Source organism: Aulostomus chinensis, chromosome 4 (genome assembly GCF_037954235.1).
Source record: "Aulostomus chinensis isolate RoL2024-O1b breed Wild chromosome 4, RoL_Achi_v1.0, whole genome shotgun sequence".
Lineage (NCBI taxonomy): Eukaryota > Metazoa > Chordata > Actinopteri > Syngnathiformes > Aulostomidae > Aulostomus > Aulostomus chinensis.
In genome coordinates, this window is record NC_141323.1 from 21,327,484 (window position 1) to 21,353,566 (window position 26,083).

Here is a 26,083-nt window from a genome sequence, read left to right on the forward strand (position 1 = left end):
GCCAAGATATCTAAACCCTGTGGTGGTCCATTTGAAATTGAACTTTCCCTCTAATTCAGTTGGATATTTGCCTGAAAGCATCATTGCTACTGACTTAGATTCATTAGTTAAATAACCTGATGATTCTCCATATTCATTCAGATTGTTCAATAAAGCTGGTATAGTTAAGGAGGGTTCACTTAGATATGTTCATATATCGTCAGCAAATAAAGATATTTTATGCTCCACTCCCCCTTCATCTCTTATTCCCTTAATATCCTTATTTTGTCTTATTGATTCGGCTAATGGTTCAGTACTTAATGCCAACAGCAATGGACTCAGACAATCCCCTTGTCTGACCCCTCTTTTGAGGGGAAAGAAATCTGAACAGCATCCGTTAACTCTAATCCGTGATTTGGGGTTTTTATAAACCAATTTTACCCAATCTATAAATGTTGAATGAAACCCAAAAACTTCTAATGTCCGATATAGGAAGCTCCATTTTACCCGGTCAAATGCCTTTTGTGCATCTAAACTGAGCATCAAAGCGGGTTGTCTGTTGTTTTTAGTACATCATATAAGATTTAATGTTCTCCTAATATTGTTAGCTCCTTGTCTACCAGGGATGAACCCTGTCTGATCTGGTTTGATTAATTTTGTTATATATATCTGTATCCTATGTGCTAAAATATGAGTCAATATCTTCAGATCACTACATAACAAGCTGACAGGCCTGTATCCTTCACATGTGGTTGGGTCCTTTCCTTCTTTATGTATGACTGAGATAATGGCTTCTGACCAAGATGTTGCTGGGTCACCTGATGTCAGGGCATAATTAAATCCTTTGAAAAGGGCTGGTGTAATCTCCTTCGCAAAACACTTATAAAATTCTCCCGAGAGCCCATCCGTGCCAGGGGATTTATTATTTTTAAGTACCTTAATTGTATTAGCTATTTCCTGTACTGAGATTGGCCTAACCATTTCAGATGCCTCCTCTGTTAATAATGACGGTAAGTGCAATCTTTTGAGGAATGCCAGTGTTTTATTTTCTAGTGATTGCGAGTCAGGGTCATCATATAGATTTTTATAATATTCTGCAAACGCTGCTGCTATCTCCGTTGGCTTTATCATATATTTTTTAGAGTTAGGATGTCTTATTTTATTTATCGTCCTATTTGCCTGGGCTTTTCTAAGTTGAAATGCTAATAATCTGCTGGCTCTATTCTCCATCTCATAATATCTCTGATTCGTAAACCTTAAAGCCCCCTCTGCTTTGTAAGTTAATAGTTCATCGAGCCGTTGTTTGATTTTTTTCAGTTCGATAAGTGTTGAGTTACTTGATGTTCTTTTGTGTTCCAATTCCAACTCTCTAATTTTATTCTCTAACATATTTTGTTGCTTTAATCGGGCCTTTCTCATTCTGGAAGATATCTCTATTATTTTCCCTCTAATAACTGCCTTCCCCCCGTCCCATAAAATTGAAGGTGAAACTTCCCCATTGTCATTAGTTTGAAAGTATTCCTTTAAATTTTGTTTTAGTTCCTTGACCACACTCTCATCTGATAACAGAGATACATTAAGTCTCCAGTATTTGAAAAAAGATTCATTACCCATATCTACCGTTAGCGTAATAGGAGCATGATCACTTATAGTTATGGTGTCTCTGCCACAGTCCAGCACTTTATGCATATGTTGTTGTGAAACGCAGAAAAAATCTATCCTTGAATAACTCCCGTGTGGGTTTGAGTAAAAAGTCAAATCCTTCCCTCTAGGGTTATTTCTTCTCCATGGATCAGTAAGACCTCGCTCTCTTATGACATTATTTAGTACCTTCGATTTTTTTTGACACTTGGTCCCTGTTCTGGAGGCAATCTATCCAGCTTACCATTCTGCACTGTGTTAAAATCACCCCCAATCACTATCATCCCTTTCCCATTGTTGGCAATTACGTTGGCTATATTTTTAAAGAATGCCGCATTTTCCTCATTTGGGGCATAAACATTTAGTATGGATATTGTCATATCGCTTATGGAACCAACCATCATTATATATCTTCCCAGATGATCTTTTATCACTTTCTCTGTATGAAATTGCAGGGATTTATTTATTAATATGGCTACTCCCTTTCTTTTTCCAAAAGAAGCATGAAATACTTGGTTTACCCATTCCCTTTTCAGTTTGTTACATTCGTTGTCATCCAGATGTGTTTCTTGTATCAAAGCTATTGAACATTGCATTTTTTTCAATTGACTCAGTATTTTCTTTCTCTTTATGGGGTGATTCAACCCATGGACATTATATGACACAAGGTTTAGCCTACTCATATTTGTTTAAGTGGAAACCCAGTAACTTTACATCTCTTATTAACTAATATAACTGTGCAAAAAGTAGCACAGCGAAAAAGACAAGTCTGCATCTCCTCAAGAACTAATACACAATAACAAGAAAAACAAGACTCCCAACTGTCCCCTGACCAGAGAGTTGTGACGAAGGCCCTCTGGTGGTTCGCACTATGTGCACTTGCAACTTCTCGGATGTTGTGTAAAGTTGCCATTTGCTCCACAAAAGCAGTGATTTTGCTCCAAAATAGAACCAAAACAATATTTTGTCTGTTGTTTTTTTTTTTTTTTTTTTATAAGTAGTAAATTACCTCTTAACCAGCTCCATTTGTCTTCGTGTATGTCCTTTTTAACAGACACTTTTATTGATCATGTATATTTCAGGGCATCCTCTTCGTATGAAATACTTCACTTGATAAGGGCCCGTAGATCCGTCTCTGTGATGTTTGGCTGCTGTCTTCTCCCCCTCTGTCCCGTCATGATGGTCCAGCTGCCTTGCGCCATCACTCTCTGTAGTCTCTCGGTCTCGTCCTCCTCCTCCACCTGAATCCCCATATTCCTCAGCATGGGTGCAGCATCCATTAATGTGGCAAACGTCTTTGTCCCGTCTTCCAGAAAGACTTTCAGCTGTGCAGGATATGGAGATTGTGCCTTCACGTTCTTCTCCTTCAGTTTCTTTATAACTTCCCTTACTTGTTTCCTCTTTTTTTGTACTTCATTTGTGTAATCCTGGTTAAAGTAGACGTTACGTCCCTCATACGTGAGCTTTTTCTTCCATGCTTCTTGAATCAGCCGTTCTTTCACCCTGTAGTTGAGGAAGCGAACAATTATTGCTCGCGGGGGGGCCGTGTTTTCTCTCGGCTTCGTAGTCAGTGATCGGTGCGCTCTCTCGAAATGAACCGCCATTTTATCAGGGAAGTTCATTGAGGACTGAATAAAATGAGTCACAAATCCTATGGTGTCGTTTTTCTCAGCACCCTCTGGGATTCCGTGTATTCTTATGTTGTTTCTTCTTGATCTTGATTCCAAGTCCTCGCATTTCGCGGACAGCCTTGCCTCGTGTTGAAGTAGAAAAGTGACCATTCTTTCCAGCCTCGCCGTCCGGCCTTCCGTGTCGTTAATCCTCTCTTCCATCTCATCTGACCGCTGCTCCAACTGAGCCATTTTCTCCCCCATTTCAGCTATTTTAGCTTCTAGTCTTGCTAAGGCTCCTTTGTTTTCCGTCACCGCGTCTGCATGTTCTTGGCGTAGTTTACGGAGCTCCGCTAATATCATCGATACCTCGTCTCCGGACATCGCCATCCCCGGTGCGGCGCTCCGCGCTCCACCGGCGCCTGTATCATTCGCATTTTCTTTCTTAGCTGACTTCCCTTTTTTGTCCATTTTATTTCTCTTATCTTTAGTCTCTGATTATCCGCGTCCTCGACCCCTTTCTGCTGCTAATATCACGTTAAAGAGCTATTTTTACATAAGTTTTCTCTCGGAGCAATTCTCCCTCGTGTCTTCTACATCATGGCGTCACCGGAAGTCCCTTCACATAATTTTCATTCAGAAACAATAGAATTGTCAAAAACCACAACAGTTTTCAGCTTGCTGGTAAACAACACACACACACACACACACACACAAATAGTTTGTGTTTGTGAGAAGATAAAAAAAATCTACTGTGCTTTGATGAAGATAAATTGTTGAATATCAGTCCTCTACTCATGCTCATGGGAGTGTAGTTGTTGTGGCCGAGTGGTTAAGGCGATGGACTAGAAATCCATTGGGGTCTCCCCGCGCAGGTTCGAGTCCTGCCAACAACGTTAAACTGCTGTTCCAGGGGAGACAACATCTGCTCCTACTGTAGGTCCATGTGTCAAAGGTTTTCTTTCAAGGGCTGTAGCAGCTGATGATGAGGGAGAGAGAGAGGATTGGTAGCATGTTGTCTTGTCTCAACCATTCTGGTGTTGACCAAAATCTTTGTTGATACTCCAGTGGTGGTGAAGGTGATGGAAATGTTCCAAGTTGGACGGTTCCATGTTCAACCAGTTTCATCTGGAACTGAGGTGGAGCTTAGGGTTAAGTAGGAATTGGTTTGGTTTAGTCCCTGGGAATGTCAGTTGGTGTGTGTGTGTGTGTGTGTGTGTGTGTGTTTACATGCAGACTTTCCCTTGTGACAGCTGATTTGGTTTGGAATCCATCTTAGGACATTTTGAGAAATTCTATCATGTCGTTGTAGTTACTTTGATTTACAACACTGGAAAAAAAATCCCCTCCCCTCCAAAAACCCTCCTCTTCAACTTTGTACCCAAGTTCTACAATTCTACAATTCTACAATTTCATTTAGCAGACGCTTTTGTCCAAAGTGACGTACAACACAAGTAAGAATTTAGACTTAATTAAGGAAAAGTCCATAGGAAGTGCAAAAGTGCTTCAGTTGTGATTTGGTCACAGGTACCGCCATCTAGTGGCAGAAGAAGTGTCGCCCCCCCCTCCCTTTTTTTTTTTCTTTTTTTTGACAGACATACAACATCACACAACACAGTTAGTGCTACATAATCACTAAGTGCTGGGTCTTGGACCCTCTTACTTATTCTACCCCACAGCACAAAGAGGAGAAGAGTCAGGTCAAGTGCCTCGGTGCTCTCTGAACAATTGAGTCTTCAATTGTCTCTTAAAAGTAGAAAGGGACTCAGTAGAACACACAGAGTTCGGTAGTTTGTTCCACCATTTGGGAACAACAGAAGAGAAGAGTCTGGCTAGAGATTTGGAGCAGCGCTGGGCTGGAAGCACCAGGCGTGCTGCTGCATTCTGGATCATCTGCAGAGGCTTGAATGAGCATGCAGGGAGGCCTCCCAGAAGAGAGTTGCAAGTTGTCTCCTCATCAGGCACCACAGGATCCAGTAGGTTCAGTTAAAACAAGTCATTAGAGATTTAAAAAAAAATGTCCATCAAACACAAAATAAGGCTTCAAATAGGTTTCCAATTTTATTTCATGTTGACACATTTTGTCCATTTGACATCAGGACTGCTCCCAGATCGTCTCCATGACCTCATCCCAGCACCAAAGACTTTGCTGTGACACAACAGCAGACAGCAACAAGGACTGCTGCAGTGCACTTGGTAATTGGATGCACTGAAGTCATCCATTCATGTCAGTGATGTCACTTGGCAGGACTGTCATTGCCGTCACTTTCTAGAAAAGAATCCAGACTCCACACGTGGCTCCCATGATAACTGATGGACCTCTGGTTGGAGGCTGGATGATGATGTTTGGTCTGGGGGGGGTTAAGATGGTGGGGGCTGTTTCAGTTCTAGTGCTGAAGGCTTTCACCATGACAGTCAGACTCTCATCTGTCCTTCATGTTCCCTCAAATGTGCAGTGTGGACCTCACACTCTGAAATTAGCCTGAAAACTCTTCATGAAAAGCAGGAGACTCAGAGTCTCTGTGGCTCAATCGGTCAGTGCGCTTAGTTAGTCTTGGTTTTCAGAAATCATACAGCATACAAATAATAGCAGGTTGAAACACATTTATTTAAAAGAATTTAACATGGTCACACACACACACACACACACACACACACACACACACAGAGCCTGTCTTTGGTATAAAATGGTCTGTCACGTTCTCTCACGTTGCACAACAACAAAACAAACAAAGACGGCCATGTCCAGTGTGGTCCTGGATATGACGACTGGACTGCAGGGTCCCAGTATCACTGTGACAATTCTTTTACCAGCTATGACCTTGGACAAGAACTTCTCAGGAGGAAACTTATCATGGTGGCACAGTGAAGAAAACTGGACCTGAGCTGCCTGCTGAAATCTTGCAGGTGAAGGACAGAGCTCCACCTCTTTGACAGACACCACCACTGTTGGCTCATGTTGTCAGTTTTTGACACACACACATCTAAACACACACACACACACACACACATGCATGTTCTTGCACACAGAGACTTTTCCTCTGTTTTTGTTTTTTACTGGTTTTGAACCAGTAGTTGGTTTCTGTTGGTTTGATTTGCTTGACTGGTTGTGGTTTGTTTGACCTTGCAAATCCATATTTTGGGTTCTGGCTTGTTCTGCTTTTCATTTTGTGTTTGTATCATGTGAAAGTGGCATAATTAAGACAAAAGACACTGTTAGAACAGAAAGATCCAGAAAACCCACCAACCAGAGGTTTGTCTGGTACAGATGTGGAATTATTGGCTCTCACAATGTTGAGGCAACTGGGAAGAAGACAAACAAAAGAGGCTTGTGTGATTCAGACATTCATCAAAAATGGTCCTGTAGAACTGTTCAATGTGTCATGACTTCAGAAGCTCAAATCCTCTCTAAGTTCTAGTGAGAGTGGAAGAGATTATAAAATGAGAGAAGCAGGGCCCTCCCTCAGAGCTGAAACAGCTCAGTTGGGAGAGCGTTAGACTGAAGATCTAAAGGTCCCTGGTCCGATCCCAGGTTTCAGCAGAGGAACAGCATTGACTTTACTTTCCAGTGGAGGAACTGCAGACATGAAGGAAACTAACATTTTGTCCTGTGCATTCTTATGACATTCAAGACATTTTTGGAGCCTCTTGTTGGATTTTGCCACAGAGAATCAGAGCCAATCAAAAGCATGGTGGACTTTAACATGGAGGATTGAACAAGTCAAGAAAGCAGCAGTTTGACCTTCACAGGTGTTTCTTTTCCTGTCTAAATGCTGTAGAAAGAGCCTGAGTAGCTCAGACGGTAGAGCATCAGACTTTTAATCTGAGGGTCCAGGGTTCAAGTCCCTGTTCAGGTGCTGTGGATGTTCCAGTGTTTGACAACATGGTACTGGATGAAGTTTAGTGTTGAACAAACTGTCATCATCAAAAGTAGAAGTGTTCTTGTCTTGCCACTGTGCGACTGTTGCTAGAAAAGTGACCAATAATAATTTCATGTGGCATGCAATTAACAAAACACCCACATTAATGGTTGCAGGGGGGGCTGGAGCCTATCCCAGCATCTACGGGCGAGAGGCAGGGTTCACCTATGAGCTCTGTCAGGTATGAAGGAACCTGACTGTTGAGGACGTCAGACCTGCAAAGACACAAACACACCCACCAACAGGACCCTGCACACACAACGCTGCATAGGACCCAGGCCTGGGGCCGTCACCAGTGTTCCCATAGAAACCACCAGCGTAGTCCAACATTGGGAACATGAACTGTGTTATAATACTTTTCCAGACTTCTCATGGAAAAAGTCAACAGAACGACAAAAGTCATTTTAGCCAACCAGATATTTGCTTGGACACTGAGTTCATGTGAAATTTAAATGACAGCTGAGAATCACGCCAGAGGTCTGGATATTCAAAGTCTTCAACTTTTGCTTTTGTTGTTCCATCAAGAAAGCCAATGAGCCAGTTAGTTGACAACCAAGAATCAGGTCAAACGGAAAACAACATACGATATGAGGTTTTACTTGTTTCTTGATGGGCAGCCAAGAATATTTTCAGCATTGGATCATTAAAGTCTGTTTCATTTCTGATGTCGTGTTCTAAAATAATTGCTCACCGAAGAAGATTCTAAAAAGTCCGACTTTCTCAGTGATATTCTCTTCTCAGGCTTTCAAATCTTTTAAATTTCCATTTTCCACAAGTGAGTAGAAAGTTGTTACTCTCTTTGAATCCAGGATTTAAATCTAGGGTTCATTTCATGAGGCTTGAACCCTGGATTAAAAGCACATCATTAAATGACTTGTAGTGATATTCTCCTGTTAACATTCCAAATTATTCATTGAGATTTGGACATTACGGAAACATTTTTCCAGATTTTGATGGGCCAGTACAGCAGGAACTGGGGCTCATTCATGGTGTGGTTTAAATTTGAGCCTGGGTTTCTTCCCCTGCAAGATAAATCTGGAAAGCATTTTGTTCAATTCAGAAACGGTTTTGAAGGCAATTTCTCCAGTTGGTCCTGGAACTAGAAAGAGATCTTGTGGTAGGACATTTGTTTTTACTCTATCAACCCTGTGACTCAGACTCAGAAAGGAAATGGAGTTCCATCTTCTTCTATCATCTTCAAGGAGTTCTGGCCCCAATCCAGGTGGAGGTTTTCCTCCATGTGTTCTGGAGGTGAGTGATTAGAATGGAGAATTTATATCCAGCAAAGCTTCCAGTGTTTCAAAGAGTTTTATTAATGCAGGTCCTGTGTTAGGGGGCTCACTTCAATATGTTAAAACATCATCAGCGTCCAGCGCCACCTTGTGTTCTTCTCCATTTATGTAGACACCTTGAATATTTGTGGTCTCTCTCAACCACTGTACGAGGGGCTCGATATGAAGAGCTGGAAGCAGCAGGAACTGGGGGGTCATGTCTCATGGTCTCTCTTATTTTGATATCCCATTTGTGTCCTGTTCTTCCTGTTTTAGTTTGATGTCGAACCTCCCCTCTCATTTTCAGGTTACTTCACTTCCCCTTGTCTTCTGTTTGCCTGAGTCTCTCGGTGCATCCGAATAGACGTCAGGACTCTGAGAGGGAACAACCTCAGCAGAGACTCCTCTATTTCGAGGAAAGGAGAGCTTAGAGAACACTTTTTTGACATCATTCAACATCCTGAGGGACGATCGTTTACAAAGTTCGATTCAATATAGGACACATAAAATCACACCACATGAAGCAGGCTAATGAATAATAAATCAAATATAAAAATGCTTCATTTTAAGATATAAAATATCTTGTGAATATCTGGAGCTTAATTCCAGCAGCAGACCTCCTCAGGTGATGGAATTTATATTTGACATGTTTACCATTAAATGAGACACATTTGCAGTCCATTGAAATCTACTTGTGTTCATGGTGAGTTGATTTCAAAACATGAGCTGACAGAATCTACGTTTAGGTAGGAACCACCATATCCAGGGGTCTGGACCTTTTTGTAGTCAGAGCCATCAAAGTAGCAGACTAAGCTAGCAGATATTAGCATTGAGAAGAGACTGATACCTGGAGCCTACTTTTGGGTCTGGTCAAGTGATAACAAAATAATATGACATCATTGTCAGACTGACGCCTGCTCAACACTGACCAAACACCGCCCTATTGCATTGTGGGAAAATTCTGCTTGGTTTGTGTCCATCAATACACACAAGAAATTTGTCTCATGCTGCCGTGACCCGGAGTCGAACCGGGGTTGCTGCGGCCACAACACAGAGTATTAACCACTATACGATCAGGGCCTCCTCAACACCAGATTGAGCTTCCATGTCTTTGTCTCAGATGAGATCAAAGAAAGAATTCTAAAATCAAACACAAAACTCTGAGATCAAAGGTTGATGTTCCCCAAGGTTCAATTTTAGCTCAGACCCTCTTCAAGGTGGAACCAGCAGAGGAGCTCAGTAGAGACAACTGGACAGCAGCAGGACAGAACAGAGGCTCTCCACAATGGCAGGAGACAGGAAACAGGTTTGGACCATCTGGGCTTCTGTCTACTTTGATGGTTTTTAAAACATTGAAGGAAATTGTAAAAATCAACATTGTGTTTAAATCATGATTTCTAGTTGAGTGCGTTTGCTCATCTGTTCCAGAAGCTTCTTCTAGAGTTGACGCTGGATGAGTGGAGGGACCTTTTTGATCATCAGGACTGGTTTTTGATGGCCTGATGGTGCATCGGGGTCATCATGGTCCTCCACCATCTGCAGGGGTTCCAGGACTGTTGTGGTGTTTGTGGGAACTGCAGGGAGAAGCTGAGAACTGGAGAGGAAGTCCTGGACACCAGCAGACCTCTCAACACCTGCAGCATTTTTTCAGCTCCACCAAACCCAACATTCACTGCCTCCTCATCATCTGGGCATCAAAAGCAGCTCAGACCTGCTGCAGCTCAGCAGACCTCAGCCATTTTTAGGATGTCTCAATGATTCTCCTTCACATGATTTTCATTCAGAAACAATAGAATTGTCAAATACCACAACAGTTTTCAGCTTGCTGGTCAACAGTATTTCAACTTCCATTCCACTGTGTAATGGCAGTGACTGATGTGTACTATATGCAGTACTAATCAAGTACAGCCCTGACTGATACTTTATCTCCAATGCTAGGAAGGATAAGAATGTTGAAATGGACCAAGCAGGAATAGAATCTCAAGGCATGTCTACTTTACTGAGCAGCACTCAGTTAATTTCAGGAAACACAAGACATTTTGACCACATGTCAATGAAGTAGTCAGCAAAATAAATATGACACTAAACAGTAGTTGAGGGAGAGCAGAGCTGGAAATAAGACATTACTGGGAGGGGAATAAATCTGAAACATGCAGAACCAGAACACAGCCACAGCTTTCTGTCATTTTCTGTCTCAAATACTTCACAAGTTTCAACTTGGTCCAAAACCTGCTCACCTCTCTGGGTGTCAAGTGTGTCTGCACCGTCTGACCAAACTGCATCAATTGTATGAGTCTTATTTCCTGCAGATCAACTCTGGGCAGTGTTGATTGCAAGAAGAAAAAAAAGTGGAAAAAATAATGGAGTCTTTGCCAGAAGTTCCTTCTGGCTCAGGCCCTAAAAAGTGCTGTCAAGTAATGTTAGAAACAAGCTCTTTTGTTCTCCTGCTGTCACTGTCAAGTGCCAGCTTAACATGTGAGAGGTAGCAGGATCCATGCATGTGTTCATGTTTACAGCAGACAAGGAGGAAACCTTGGAGGATTTCAGGGACTTTTAGCAGTGGTTCACACTTCAGGTGTGAAAGCTTCTCAGTATGAAGTTTTAAGTGCGCAAGCCAGGAGTTGAACCTAGAATCTTCTGACAGTAGTCAGTCATGCTATCCATTGCACCACCAACCCTGTGAAAACCTCTTCATGTTCATGTGTACTTGATTTTAAAGGAAATCCAAACGATCTGGTGGCATTTTCAGGGGACACAATGGTGCAGTGGTCAGCACTGTGGCCTCACAGCAAGAAGGTTCCAGATTCGAGCCCCAGCTGTGTGGAGTCTGCATGTTCTCCCTGTGTCTGTGTGGGTTCTCTCTGGTACTCCAGCTTCCTCCCACAGTCCAAAGACATCAAGAGGGGACGAGGCTGATTGATACTCGAAACTGACTGTAGGTGTGGCTGTGAGTGTGAATGGTTGTCTGTCTCTATGTGTTGGCCCTGTGACAGACTGGTGACACATCCAGGATGAACCCCGCCTCTTGTCCAAAGGCTGCTTGGATAGGCTCCACCCCCACACACAAACCTTGACATATAATCAGTGGAGAAAAGGAAATTAATCTACACTCATGACTTCATCTGTTTTGAGAACTGAACTGGATATAAACTCTGAGAATTCAGAGTAAGGACCAGGAGGGTGGTACACAATAATAGACAGGAGTAAATGTGGAGTCTGGGTTCTTTTCTAGAATGTGATGGCAATGACAGTCCTGCCAAGTGACATCACTGACATGAATGGATGACTTCAGTCACATGACTGGATGACTTCAGTCACATGACTGGATGACTTCAGTCACCTGACTGGATGACAGTGTAGATGCCAATGTAGAGGTTGGGGAAATAGTCTCTGAGAATCCAGCTTGAACCAACGCCCTCCTTGTTCTTCAAAAACCCAAACAGCGACCATCAGTCTCCCTTCAATCCTGTACTTGGGTTCAATGTTGCTGTTCCATTTAGCAGCAGTAGGTGTCGCTGTGATACCAGGTTCAGTTCAAGAGTCCCAACTCCAGCTCATGTTGGTGACCTCAGTGGCAGGGTAAAATGGCGCTTCAGTGGATCATGTGGATCAACTCATGTCTGTCCTCACTGCTCCACAGGTCTGTCAAATGTTCTGTAAAATAGTTTGAGCCACAGCAGAGATGCTAGATTAGGAGTTGATGGGAGTTGTTGCAGATACCAGTGTCCAAAGTCCAGCTTGAACCCAGTTTGTGCCACTTATTTGTCAAGCTAGCAGAGATTCTTTTCACTGCCAAGCTAAAGTGACTTCTGTCAACAAAGGTAAACATACAAAAGGATATTTCTACTGTCAGTTCAAGATTTTTATCAAACTCCTTTTTCATAGCTTCAACCTTCCTCTTGTGTTAGCTTTCTGTTCCCATCTCTGATGTGAACAGGTCAGTTTTGACCCACGTCTTCAATCAGCTGTCAAATAAACTAAAAACAATTTTCTATCATCCAAGTTGTTTCCCATCTCTTGGTTTCCTTGTTAGGCTTCCTTATCCATGGAAATATTGATTTGAATATTTTGTTGTGGGCCTCTGGACCTTTTTTTAGTCAGTAAACCCTTGATTTCAGTTTAAAAAAATGGTAAAATGAACCTCAAGAAAATCATGGAAATAAACAAAAGGTTGTTGTGTTTCCTGACCATTACTGAGGGGTGTTAGAACACATCTCTGACATGATTTGTTAGGGCCTGAGCCTGAAGGTACTTCAGGCGAAGACCCTATTATGTTTGCTCGTTTTCAGTCAATCAGTCAATAAACTCAGGCTCCGGAAAAGGAGACGAGTTCGTAATACGTATGAGTATGATTTATGTATGACACATACAGGAGGACAGAGAGGAGGAGAGAGAAGCCCAGTGCACCATGGGAGATCCCCCAGCAGCCTAAGCCTATAGCAGCATATCTAAGGGCCAGCCTAAGCAGCCTAACTATAAGCCTGATCAAAAAGGAAGGTCTTTAGTCTGTTCTTATAGGTCGAGAGGGTGTCTGCATCCTGGACCGAAACTGGGAGACGGTTCCACAGGAGGGGAGCCTGATAGCTGAAGGCTCTGGCTCCCAGTGTACTTTTAGAACTCTAGGAACCACCAGTAACCCTGCATCCTGGGAGCGAAGGGTTCTAGCTGAATAATAGGAGACTAGGAGCTCTGTCAGGTATGAAGGAGCCTGACTGTTGAGGACTTTGTATGTTAGAAGGAGAATTTTGAATTCTCAAAGGCAAGGCAAAAGGCAGACAAAGGCATGGACTAGTTTTTCTGCATCTTTTTGAGACAGGATGTGTCTGATCTCAGCAATGTTTCACAAATGAAAGAAAGCAGTCCTAGAAATTTGCTTAATGTGGGCATTAAAGGACAGATCCTCATCAAAGAGAACTCCAAGGTTCCTTAGGGTCGTGCTGGGGGCCAAGGTGATACCTTCCAGGGTACCGATCTCAGTAGATAAACTTGTAAAGTGTCATGTGATAACTTCTGTTGTGATTTGGCATTTATAAATAAAATTGACTTGACTTGACTTGACTTTGAAGTTAGAATTAAATTTAAAGTAGAAAAATCTTCCCTCTTCAATCCTGTCACTAAGTGTTGTAAACTGTTTCAAACAAATTCTACTGTTCAACAGTTCAAGTGTTTCTAATGAAGCTGAATGTGCTCTCTTCTACTTTCCTCAATTGTGTTTCTTTCATGTCCTCCTGAGATCAAAGACAGAATTCTAGGTACTGTCAAAGTCCTGATGACATCATCAGGAATTCTGACTTTGATCTGGAGACTCTTGCTTTAACCTGAATTTGATCTGACTAATGTTTTAGTTTAGGTTGCATGATACCGACCACCTCATTTCTCCTGATGGACTGGTGACCTGTCCAGGGTGAACCCTGCCTCTTGTCCAATGTCACCTGGGATCGCCCCCCCCCCCCCCGTGACCCTTAAAGGATAAGAATAGAAAGTGGATGGAGGGATGGACTTCACACTGAAATCAGCTGATCTGATCCACATTCTAATTGAAAAAGTAGTGTATATAATCATGTATATAAAATTTTGTAGTATCTTTCCAAAGCCTCACTTGCCTCCCCTGACCGCACGTCACTGACACACACACACACACACACACACACACACACACACACACACACACACACACAGCTGAGACATGCAGCAGCTCACAGTAACTGCCTCCGTCACACAGCAGATAGACTCCTTTCTATCATAAGATAAGAAGTAGAAAATGGATGGAAGTGATGGTTGAACTGATGAACAGGTGATTTGTCCAAAAGTCAACATCAGATTCATTTCCAATCTGTGGAAGCAGTTTCATCTTGAGGTTCCAGGTAAGAACAGCCAGCTGTGGGCTGACACAAATCTTTTCAGGAGCACTTCTATGCACCAGACCTACCAGGTTGAATTGTGTCTGTATTCTGAGGGCAGCAGGAGGACGGAGGAGTGAGGACACACACATTTGGGAACTGAGAGTAGCTGTGTGTGTGATTTCCCCTTCAAAGATAAAACCAGCTCCTTCATGCTGGCTTTGAAGGCTTACAGTCACACTGACTCTGGTGGTCTCAGTTGAGCTACAGAGGGTCCACCAAGACCACCAGACACCTCAGCTTCCCAAAGACAGTCCACCCCCAGGATCTTGATTTAAAAAATGTCTGGAGAATCATGGATGAGATTCACCTCTAGTAGGATTCAACAAAACATCTCTGTGTTGTTAAATGCAGTTGACATGAAATGTGTTAAGTTGGTCAGGCTTGTTTTATGAAGTAGGTGTCGTTTTACATCAGGAAACAGGAGATGTGGTGCTGACAATCTGATGCGTCTGCAGCAGTGAAGGAGAGGAAACTGCTCATCTGATCAGAAGATCATGAGTGTCGCAACTCTGATGTGGATGACGTGTCCGACCCTCAGCTTTATCTTTGTATCACTTCAGCACATCAGGAGCTGTTGACACGGACATGAAAAGCTGCACTTAAGAGTCCTGATGAGGAAATAAGAGTGAAGAAACTAGTAGCAGACGATCGGAGGAGCTTGACACTGGACATGGATGGCAGGGTGCTGCTGGTGCTGCTGGTGCTGCTGGTGCTGTGGAGCTCAGGTAGGCTTCCTGTTGGAGGTGTTGTTGATCTGCATGGTTCAGATAGACGTGTGTTTGAAACGGCTCAAATCAGCTGGCTCATGTCCTGGAGGCAGCAGCTGCATTTCTGGATTGACTCCCTCACTGTTTGCTCCAGTCGGCCCTCAACTGCTCTGATGTTCTGTGTTCCGTATGTCAAGAAGTCAAATAAATGGACTGTTCTCCAGTTGTAGTGTGCTGGTACAAACACAGTAGTTCAATCACATGAGGTGGCTGAGCTGCTGCTAAACCCAGAGAGTGTCGGTCATCCACAGTCTAACTAGTCTCAGCTTAGTTTCAGATCAACTTGAAAAATATTCTTTTAATTTACATGAAGCAGGAGAGACAAGATAACAGGAACGCTGAGAAAAGACTGAGTGTCAACAACTGAACCATGAAATAAGAGACAAGAATCAAAGACACTGAAGCCACATTTGCAGAAATTGTGTGTGTGTGTGTGTGTGTGTGTGTGTGTGTGTGTGTGTGTGTGTGTGTGTGTGTGTGCGTGTGTGTGTGGGGAGGGGGGGTCAGAACCAGAAAAGACTTTTTTGCCAATGTTGTGCATTGAGGAGCGATTTGGTCAAAATTATAATAATCAATAATAATGAATATAATTTTTGATTATTGAATGAAATACTAATTAATATTGAATATTAAATAAAATAAAATGAATAAAAAAGAAATAAACTAAAAATAATTTCAACAAATCAATAATTCATTAATAATGAGAGAATGATACTGTGTCAGTGTTGTGTGTAAATTGATGGTGTGTGTGTTGTGTTCATTATCTTTGTATCTCAATCATATTAATAATGAATGATGAATATCTATCATGGTAGGCTGATGAATGACATCTGAAGAAGATCATTGAAAAAAGAAATAGAATAAATGAATGGGTAGAGAAATAAATCCTACTTTAAGGCCTTTTAACATTTGTAATTGAGAACCTCTGGTTTCTATCATACAGAAATATCAATAAAATATAATTCCACAATAATTTTGTACAGCAAAGAATAAACAAACACATAGGAGACAAAGAGTAGAAATATGTAATTAATGACTATCACCATAATAAGAAAAACAATAACCATAGTTGTGATATTAATATAAAGGTGATGTCATCATTAACAACGTTGTTAATGCCAGAACAATAATAGCAAGAGTAGTGATGAGAACCAGAAAACAGTGACGCCACAAAAACAGTGATAATAATAATAATGATAATAATAATAATTATAATAATGAGAGAGAAGTGTCACATTTCATTAATAACTTGTGTTTGGTAATAATAATGGTGAATGAGGATAAATTGTTCATCTCTGGTTTGCTGTTCCTATTTTTTCCTCCTCCACTTGCAGTGATTCATCATACAGGATTTGTAGCATTTCTACTGTCAAAAAATATATAAACAAGCAAGTGGACGAGGAGAAAGAGACCAGAACATAGTTATAATGTCTGAAATGATACATTATTAATAATAAAATAGAACAAAATATTGATTGAGTGAGAGTATTAATAATAATAACAATAATAATAATTTCATCATGCAGTAATTCTGTATTATTCAGAATCAATGGTATCCTTTTCAATGCTTTTGTTGTTATCACCACGATCAGTAGAAATGTTTCTAATACAGCAACAATAATATTAAATATAATATAATTATGATATTGTAATGAAAACAATAAATGTATGAACAAATAAAGACATTTTAAAAAGAATAAAGGATGAATGGAGCTGGTGTGTGTGTGTGTGTGTGTGTGTGTGTGTGTGTGTGTGTGTGTGTGTGTGTGTGTGTTGAATGTGTTGGGTGTTTGTGTGTTCAATGTCACTTTGAGGGTTGGAGGTCAGGCATCTCAGAGGTTCATTTATTGATGGTAGTGGACCAGGTTTTACTGAAGTTGGTGGTTTCATGGTTGATGGATGCAGACATTTTTCCAGGGATTTCTGCTCATCAGCAGCTTCTTCCACTGTAGGATGTTGAGGTTGTTTGGAGGTTTCCAGTCTAACAGGATGGACTTCTGGGTGATAGTGAGTGCTGGAGGGGAATGCTGGAAGATGGATGATGGAATGGTCGTTGCCTCCTGGCTCCAGTTTGAACTCTTCTCCAGTACGACCTCCATCATTTTTCTGTCCTCAGTAACTGTGATAATTGTGTGTACGTGTGAGCATTTGACACCAGAAAAGACCACTGAGGCAGGTTTACTGGTCACCAGCACCTCTCCTCTCCTGTGACAGGTCTCCTGCTCCTCTCCTCCTCCACTGAGGGAGGGGGGAGGGGGGGCACAGCTCCCTTCTATTTCCTTTAAGTTGGCTCATAGCACCGTAATTGAAAAGGTCCTGGAAACTCATCATGACACAGTTGTTGATCCAGGTCTGAGTGAACATGACCCTCTCAGAGTCTTGGTACTCCAGTCTGGAATTTCAGTTTCTTTTTGGAGTTTCTTTCTTCTGGAGTTTGTCTTTTCCGTCAGTTCCAAACGTGCTACGTCATTTAATGCCTCATCAAGTTTGTGTTTTTGTTGAATCTTTGTCTAGTCAGGTTTTGTTTTCCATGCCATGCTCCTTACCTGATCTAACTTTGAGTTTCTTTGTCACTTTGTCTAGTCAGGTTCTCCTCAGTCGAGTGAGTTTGAGTTTTTGTAGTTTAGGCTTTTTTCCTCATAAGAGTGGTTTTGATTTGTACTTTAGTAATAAACTTTCTTCATCTGGCACCTTGCCTGGGAGTCGTGGCTTTGGGTTCTCATCCAAGCTCAAGTCATGACAGGAACAGAGATAAAGTGTGCACTTGATTTATTAGGTGGTACATTATTATTGAAGTGGTAAAATTGTTAAAATGTCAATAATCATATCATAAATCAAAATAATTCTTGGATAATATATCCTGGGAGACATGGTTGTGCAGTGGTCAGCACTGTTGCCTCACAGCGAAAAGGTTCCAGGTTTGAGCCCAAACTTGAGCACAGGATCTTTCTGTGTGGAGTCTGCATGTTCTCCCTGTGTCTGTGTGGGTTCTCTCTGGTACTCCAGCTTCCTCCCACAGTCCAAAGACATCAAGAGGGGACGAGGCTGATTGATACTCTAAATTGACCGTAGGTGTGGCTGTGAGTGTGAATGGTTGTCTGTCTCTATGTGTTGGCCCTGTGATGGACTGGTGACACATCCAGGATGAACCCCGCCTCTTGTCCGAAGGCTGCTTGGATAGGCTCCACCCCCACACACAAACCTTGACATATAATCAGTGGAGAAAAGGAAATTAATCTACACTCATGACTTCATCTGTTTTGAGAACTGAACTGGATATAAACTCTGAGAATTCAGAGTAAGGACCAGGAGGGTGGGACACAATAATAGACAGGAGTAAATGTGGAGTCTGGGTTCTTTTCTAGAATGTGATGGCAATGACAGTCCTGCCAAGTGACATCACTGACATGAATGGATGACTTCAGTCACATGACTGGATGACTTCAGTCACATGACTGGATGACTTCAGTCACCTGACTGGATGACAGTGTAGATGCCAATGTAGAGGTTGGGGAAATAGTCTCTGAGAATCCAGCTTGAACCAACGCCCTCCTTGTTCTTCAAAAACCCAAACAGCGACCATCAGTCTCCCTTCAATCCTGTACTTGGGTTCAATGTCGCTGTTCCATTTAGCAGCAGTAGGTGTCGCTGTGATACCAGGTTCAGTTCAAGAGTCCCAACTCCAGCTCATGTTGGTGACCTCAGTGGCAGGGTAAAATGGCGCTTCAGTGGATCATGTGGATCAACTCATGTCTGTCCTCACTGCTCCACAGGTCTGTCAAATGTTCTGTAAAATAGTTTGAGCCACAGCAGAGATGCTAGATTAGGAGTTGATGGGAGTTGTTGCAGATACCAGTGTCCAAAGTCCAGCTTGAACCCAGTTTGTGCCACTTATTTGTCAAGCTAGCAGAGATTCTTTTCACTGCCAAGCTAAAGTGACTTCTGTCAACAAAGGTAAACATACAAAAGGATATTTCTACTGTCAGTTCAAGATTTTTATCAAACTCCTTTTTCATAGCTTCAACCTTCCTCTTGTGTTAGCTTTCTGTTCCCATCTCTTATGTGAACAGGTCAGTTTTGACCCACGTCTTCAATCAGCTGTCAAATAAACTAAAAACAATTTTCTATCATCCAAGTTGTTTCCCATCTCTTGGTTTCCTTGTTAGGCTTCCTTATCCATGGAAATATTGATTTGAATATTTTGTTGTGGGCCTCTGGACCTTTTTTTAGTCAGTAAACCCTCGATTTCAGTTTAAAAAAATGGTAAAATGAACCTCAAGAAAATCATGGAAATAAACAAAAGGTTGTTGTGTTTCCTGACCATTACTGAGGGGTGTTAGAACACATCTCTGACATGATTTGTTAGGGCCTGAGCCTGAAGGTACTTCAGGCGAAGACCCTATTATGTTTGCTCATTTTCAGTCAATCAGTCAATAAACTCAGGCTCCGGAAAAGGAGACGAGTTCGTAATACGTATGAGTATGATTTATGTATGACACATACAGGAGGACAGAGAGGAGGAGAGAGAAGCCCAGTGCACCATGGGAGATCCCCCAGCAGCCTAAGCCTATAGCAGCATATCTAAGGGCCAGCCTAAGCAGCCTAACTATAAGCCTGATCAAAAAGGAAGGTCTTTAGTCTGTTCTTATAGGTCGAGAGGGTGTCTGCATCCTGGACCGAAACTGGGAGACGGTTCCACAGGAGGGGAGCCTGATAGCTGAAGGCTCTGGCTCCCAGTGTACTTTTAGAACTCTAGGAACCACCAGTAACCCTGCATCCTGGGAGCGAAGGGTTCTAGCTGAATAATAGGGGACTAGGAGCTCTGTCAGGTATGAAGGAGCCTGACTGTTGAGGACTTTGTATGTTAGAAGGAGAATTTTGAATTCTCAAAGGCAAGGCAAAAGGCAGACAAAGGCATGGACTAGTTTTTCTGCATCTTTTTGAGACAGGATGTGTCTGATCTCAGCAATGTTTCACAAATGAAAGAAAGCAGTCCTAGAAATTTGCTTAATGTGGGCATTAAAGGACAGATCCTCATCAAAGAGAACTCCAAGGTTCCTTCGGGTCGTGCTGGGGGCCAAGGTGATACCTTCCAGGGTACCGATCTCAGTAGATAAACTTGTAAAGTGTCATGTGATAACTTCTGTTGTGATTTGGCATTTATAAATAAAATTGACTTGACTTGACTTGACTTTGAAGTTAGAATTAAATTTAAAGTAGAAAAATCTTCCCTCTTCAATCGTGTCACTAAGTGTTGTAAACTGTTTCAAACAAATTCTACTGTTCAACAGTTCAAGTGTTTCTAATGAAGCTGAATGTGCTCTCTTATACTTTCCTCAATTGTGTTTCTTTCATATCCTCCTGAGATCAAAGACAGAATTCTAGGTACTGTCAAAGTCCTGATGACATCATCAGGAATTCTGACTTTGATCTGGAGACTCTTGCTTTAACCTGAATTTGATCTGACTAATGTTTTAGTTTAGGTTGCATGATACCGACCACCTCATTTCTCCTGATGGACTGGTGACCTGTCCAGGGTGAACCCTGCCTCTTGTCCAATGTCACCTGGGATCGCCCCCCCCCCCGTGACCCTTAAAGGATAAGAATAGAAAGTGGATGGAGGGATGGACTTCACACTGAAATCAGCTGATCTGATCCACATTCTAATTGAAAAAGTAGTGTATATAATCATGTATATAAAATTTTGTAGTATCTTTCCAAAGCCTCACTTGCCTCCCCTGACCGCACGTCACTGACACACACACACACACACACACACACACACACACACACACACACACACACACACACACACACACACACACAGCTGAGACATGCAGCAGCTCACAGTAACTGCCTCCGTCACACAGCAGATAGACTCCTTTCTATCATAAGATAAGAAGTAGAAAATGGATGGAAGTGATGGTTGAACTGATGAACAGGTGATTTGTCCAAAAGTCAACATCAGATTCATTTCCAATCTGTGGAAGCAGTTTCATCTTGAGGTTCCAGGTAAGAACAGCCAGCTGTGGGCTGACACAAATCTTTTCAGGAGCACTTCTATGCACCAGACCTACCAGGTTGAATTGTGTCTGTATTCTGAGGGCAGCAGGAGGACGGAGGAGTGAGGACACACACATTTGGGAACTGAGAGTAGCTGTGTGTGTGATTTCCCCTTCAAAGATAAAACCAGCTCCTTCATGCTGGCTTTGAAGGCTTACAGTCACACTGACTCTGGTGGTCTCAGTTGAGCTACAGAGGGTCCACCAAGACCACCAGACACCTCAGCTTCCCAAAGACAGTCCACCCCCAGGATCTTGCCCCCTCTCTGCTCCAACTCAGCCCTCCATTCATAATGTGACTTTGTCTCAGTCTCTTCACAATGCCAGTCACTGAAACACTGACGATGTGATGGGGGCTTCCTGTCTTTATTGCATTTTCTTCAAAGGATCCCGTGTATCTTCTTTCTCTCTGTCTGTACTGAAGTGTGGTATCAGGCCCAGCTTGAATGGGTGACTGTGTCTGAGTGGCTCAGCTCAACTGAGACCACAGTCATTGTGTATCATCTCTGTTGTTGGAGAGCTCTGTGCGGTCCCTGATGGTCTAGTGGGTAGGATTTGGCGCTTTCACCGCCGCGGCCCGGGTTTGATTCCCGGTCAGGGAATGAGTTCTTTAGAGGTTGAAACTGGATACAGGAAAGGTGGTCCACATTATGGTGGAGGTGATGAACTGTGAATCCATCGTTGGCTCCACTCTCACCCCCATTGCCAGTGTTCTTGGTTCACTCTGCCATGGCCCCAAGTTGAAGGGGAACTGTCACATTCAGATTCAACCCTTTGTTAGACACAATTAAGTCACTGACTCCTGCAAGGACAAACTCTGTAATCCTCCTTAGTAGCTTTGGTTCCTTCTCAGCACAGAAAGTGTGTTCACTGATGTAGGAACAGAAAAACTTAGAGCTCCAGTCCTTCGTTCCTTCCTCCACTGAGCAGAACAAACACAGAACAGTGAGGCAAGGCAAGGCAAGGCAAGTTTGTTTGTACAGCACATTTCAGCAACAGGACAATTCAACGTGCTTTACATAAAACAAACATAAAAAGACATTCAACATAATTAGAGAAAGTAAAGACAGAGAAAGACATTCAACACAATTAGAAGAGTTACATTGCAGCTTAAGTAAAGTTAGAGATAGAAGCTAAACAGGCAGATAGAAGTTACAGTGCAGTGTGAGATACTGATCAGAGGCCTCAAGTTTGATTTAATAATAGGCCACGGTAAACATATGGGTTTTTAGCTGTGATTGAAAAGAACTGAGAGTTTCAGCAGACCTACAGTTTTCTGGGAGTTTGTTCCAGATATGTGGAGCGTAGAAACTAAATGCTGCTTCTCCGCGTTTGGTTCTGACTCTGGGGACAGAAAGCAGACCTGTTCCTGACGACCTGAGAGGTCTGGATGGTTCAAAACGTACCAGAAGATCAGAAATGAATTTTGGTCCTAAACCATTCAGTGCTTTATAAACCAGCAGTAGTCTTTTAAAATCAATTCTTTGGCAGACAGGAAGCCAGTGTAAAGACCTGAGAACTGGAGTGATATGATCTACTTTCCTGGTCTTCGTGTGGACTCGAGCAGCAGCATTCTGAGTCAGTTGGAGCTGTCTGATGGATTTTTTAGGGAGACCTGTGAAGACACTTTTACAGGAGTCGAGTTTATTGAAGATAAACGCATGGACAAGCTTTTTTCAAATCCTGTTGGGACATCAGTCCTTTAACCCTTGATATGTTCTTCAGGTGATAGTAGGCTGACTTTGTAATTGTCTTTATGTGGCTGTTAAGATTCAGGTCTGCGTCCATGACTACACCAAGATTTCTGGTTTGGTTTGTGCTTTTAACATTACTGATTGAAGCTGAGCTCTGACTTTTAATCGCTCTTCTTCAACTCCAAAAACAATTACTTCAGTTTTATCTTTGTTCAGCTGAAGAAAATTCTGGCACATCCAATGGTTGATTTGTTCAGTGCACTTACTTAGTGTTTGTACTGGGTTATTGTATCCGGCCAAGGAAGCAACGGTGCTTCAAGCAAAAGGACCAGAGATCAGCAGCCATGTTGCCTCAGCAGCTTGAAGGTGACTCTTGTAGGGAGACCATTTCATTTCTTGTTCACTCTCCCAATGTAGCTGATGTGTTTCAAAAGATCAAGTTAGGAAGCAGCAAAATGCACCGAGTGACCTCAAGTTAATTTTAGGTTGGAGGAGCGGAGCTCTGGTTCCGCTGGTATCAGCCCGGTCCAGTGTTGTGGATTTCTCTCTCTTCTCTCCAACATTGTAGACCAGCAAAAGCAAGTTAAGAGCAAAAACAGGTTTCTATCAGGTCGTCTCTCTAAATGCAGCACGTCTGTGCTGATAAACGTCTCATGATTGTGGTTTGTCTCCACCGGCCTCCCCCCTCCTCTCTATCAGCCTCTGACTCTCACTTTCACCCAATGTCCTCCCCTTCCTCCTGCTTGTACGACTGAACAAAGATTTGTAGATTTGACACAAAAATACAAGCCTGTGGTGCAACGCTGCTTCTCACACAGAAATACATGGAAACACTTGGCCCTCAATCTGCTGGTCTGACCAACACATTCACTTGCAGGGTTCTTTTAACAGGCCTGAAATCACCAGTTCAGTTTCCCTGCTTTGAAATATGTGATGACAATGTGTGAACATGACCAAGTTCAAGGTTGAAGTACTGCAGTTACTACAAGATAAGAAGTACCTGGATGATGAAGCCTCTTCAAGACATTCAAGCAAGTCCAGTTGCTTTTATCCTTTAAACTCAAATCTGATCCAGGATCAGTGAGTTTACACTCAAAACTATCATTAAAGTGAATTAACTTTTTTCCTGTCTGTTCTATTCATGATTCCTCTGGCAGGTTTGTTATTAATATTCCAGGAATGTGTGTCAGTTTTCAGTCTTTTTTTCCTGTTTCCTTCACAAACATGGGGGATGAAGTCCTGAGTGACGATCAAGAAACTCCCTAAAAATGAGAAGTAACGACAGCAAGGAAATCACCTGAAGTCAGTAAAAGTGTCATTTTAAGAAATGGATTTAAAAGTCAGATCAGAGATTTTGTCAGATTTTACTTTTATGAAATGCCTGGGAAAAGCTTGCTTTCATCCTGAGCTCAGGAGGGTTCACTGTTTTGTTGTGCAGTGTTGTGTTTTTGCCTCTGGAATGAAATTTCATTCTTATGTACACTGCTTGTTCTCTCTCTCTCACTCTCTCTCTCTCTCTCTCTCTCTCTCTCTCCTCTGACCTTCGTTAGCAGTCCAGTGAAACTCAGCTAATTTATCTGAGGACTTCACTTTGAAACCCTCTGTTTCAGACACGCTGTCGTCTGCCTCCTCAGATGCTGAAACTGTCAGAGGTCCTAAAAAATGTCTGGAGAATCATGGATGAGATTCACCTCTAGTAGGATTTAACAAAACATCTCTGTGTTGTTAAATGCAGTTGACATGAAATTTGTTAAGTTGGTCAGGCTTGTTTTATGAAGTAGGTGTCGTTTTATATCAGGAAACAGGAGATGTGGTGCTGACAATCTGATGCGTCTGCAGCAGTGAAGGAGAGGAAACTGCTCATCTGATCAGAAGATCATGAGTGTCGCAACTCTGATGTGGATGACGTGTCCGACCCCCAGCTTTATCTTTGTATCACTTCAGCACATCAGGAGCTGTTGACACGGACATGAAAAGCTGCACTTAAGAGTCCTGATGAGGAAATAAGAGTGAAGAAACTAGTAGCAGACGATCGGAGGAGCTTGACACTGGACATGGATGGCAGGGTGCTGCTGGTGCTGCTGGTGCTGCTGGTGCTGTGGAGCTCAGGTAGGCTTCCTGTTGGAGGTGTTGTTGATCTGCATGGTTCAGATAGACGTGTGTTTGAAACGGCTCAAATCAACTGGCTCATGTCCTGGAGGCAGCAGCTGCATTTCTGGATTGACTCCCTCACTGTTTGCTCCAGTCGGCCCTCAACTGCTCTGATGTTCTGTGTTCCGTATGTCAAGAAGTCAAATAAATGGACTGTTCTCCAGTTGTAGTGTGCTGGTACAAACACAGTAGTTCAATCACATGAGGTGGCTGAGCTGCTGCTAAACCCAGAGAGTGTCGGTCCACCACAGTCTAACTAGTCTCAGCTTAGTTTCAGATCAACTTGAAAAATATTCTTTTAATTTACATGAAGCAGGAGAGACAAGATAACAGGAACGCTGAGAAAAGACCGAGTGTCAACAACTGAACCATGAAATAAGAAACTAGAATCAAAGACACTGAAGCCACATTTGCAGAAATTGTGTGTGTGTGTGTGTGTGCGTGCGTGTGTGTGTGTGTGTGTGTGTGTGTGTGTGTGTGTGGGGAGGGGGGGTCAGAACCAGAAAAGACTTTTTTGCCAATGTTGTGCATTGAGGAGCGATTTGGTCAAAATTATAATTGTCAATAATTATGAATATAATTTTTGATTATTGAATGAAATACTAATTAATATTGAATATTAATCAATCGGGGCACCACCCTGATGAGTTCAGGGAAACTAAAATGTTGACCAAATTTGTAAAAATTGTCAGTCTCAAACAGAGTTTATCCACTAAACAGTCAATATTCTGTCATATCAACTAAACAGGGACAACTCTGATCTTAGAAGGGTGAGATCAGAGCGCTGCCTATCACTGAGACACGTGACCACAGTTTTGGACACAAAAGACACTGCGACTTCTCTCTTATGATTAAAAATGTTTATTAAACACAATGCATCAATCAATCAGCAACACGTTGGAATAACAGTTCAATCTAACCAAAAGATACAAAGTGATAACGTGTGTGTGTGTGTGTGTGTGTGTGTGTGTGTCCCAAAGAGAGAAGGAGGAGGGGGGAACCTGGTTGCCTAGCAACCAGTCAGCATCAGCAGCAGAGGCTCACAGCTGAGGCTGGCTAGCCACTCGTTAGCAGCGTCGGGTGTG

General features: G+C 42.4%; 3 non-coding genes across 3 annotated transcripts; all 3 read left to right on the top strand.

Annotated features, from left to right (window-relative positions):
- Positions 1 to 4,044: 4,044 nt before the first annotated feature.
- On the top strand, positions 4,045 to 4,126 carry trnas-aga (transfer RNA serine (anticodon AGA)). Its single transcript has one exon. It is a non-coding gene; the product is annotated as a tRNA-Ser (tRNA).
- Positions 4,127 to 7,014: 2,888 nt separating this feature from the next.
- On the top strand, positions 7,015 to 7,087 carry trnak-uuu (transfer RNA lysine (anticodon UUU)). Its single transcript has one exon. It is a non-coding gene; the product is annotated as a tRNA-Lys (tRNA).
- A 14,596-nt stretch (positions 7,088 to 21,683) lies between these two features.
- trnae-uuc (transfer RNA glutamic acid (anticodon UUC)) lies at positions 21,684 to 21,755 on the top strand. The gene has a single exon. It is a non-coding gene; the product is annotated as a tRNA-Glu (tRNA).
- Positions 21,756 to 26,083: the final 4,328 nt, after the last annotated feature.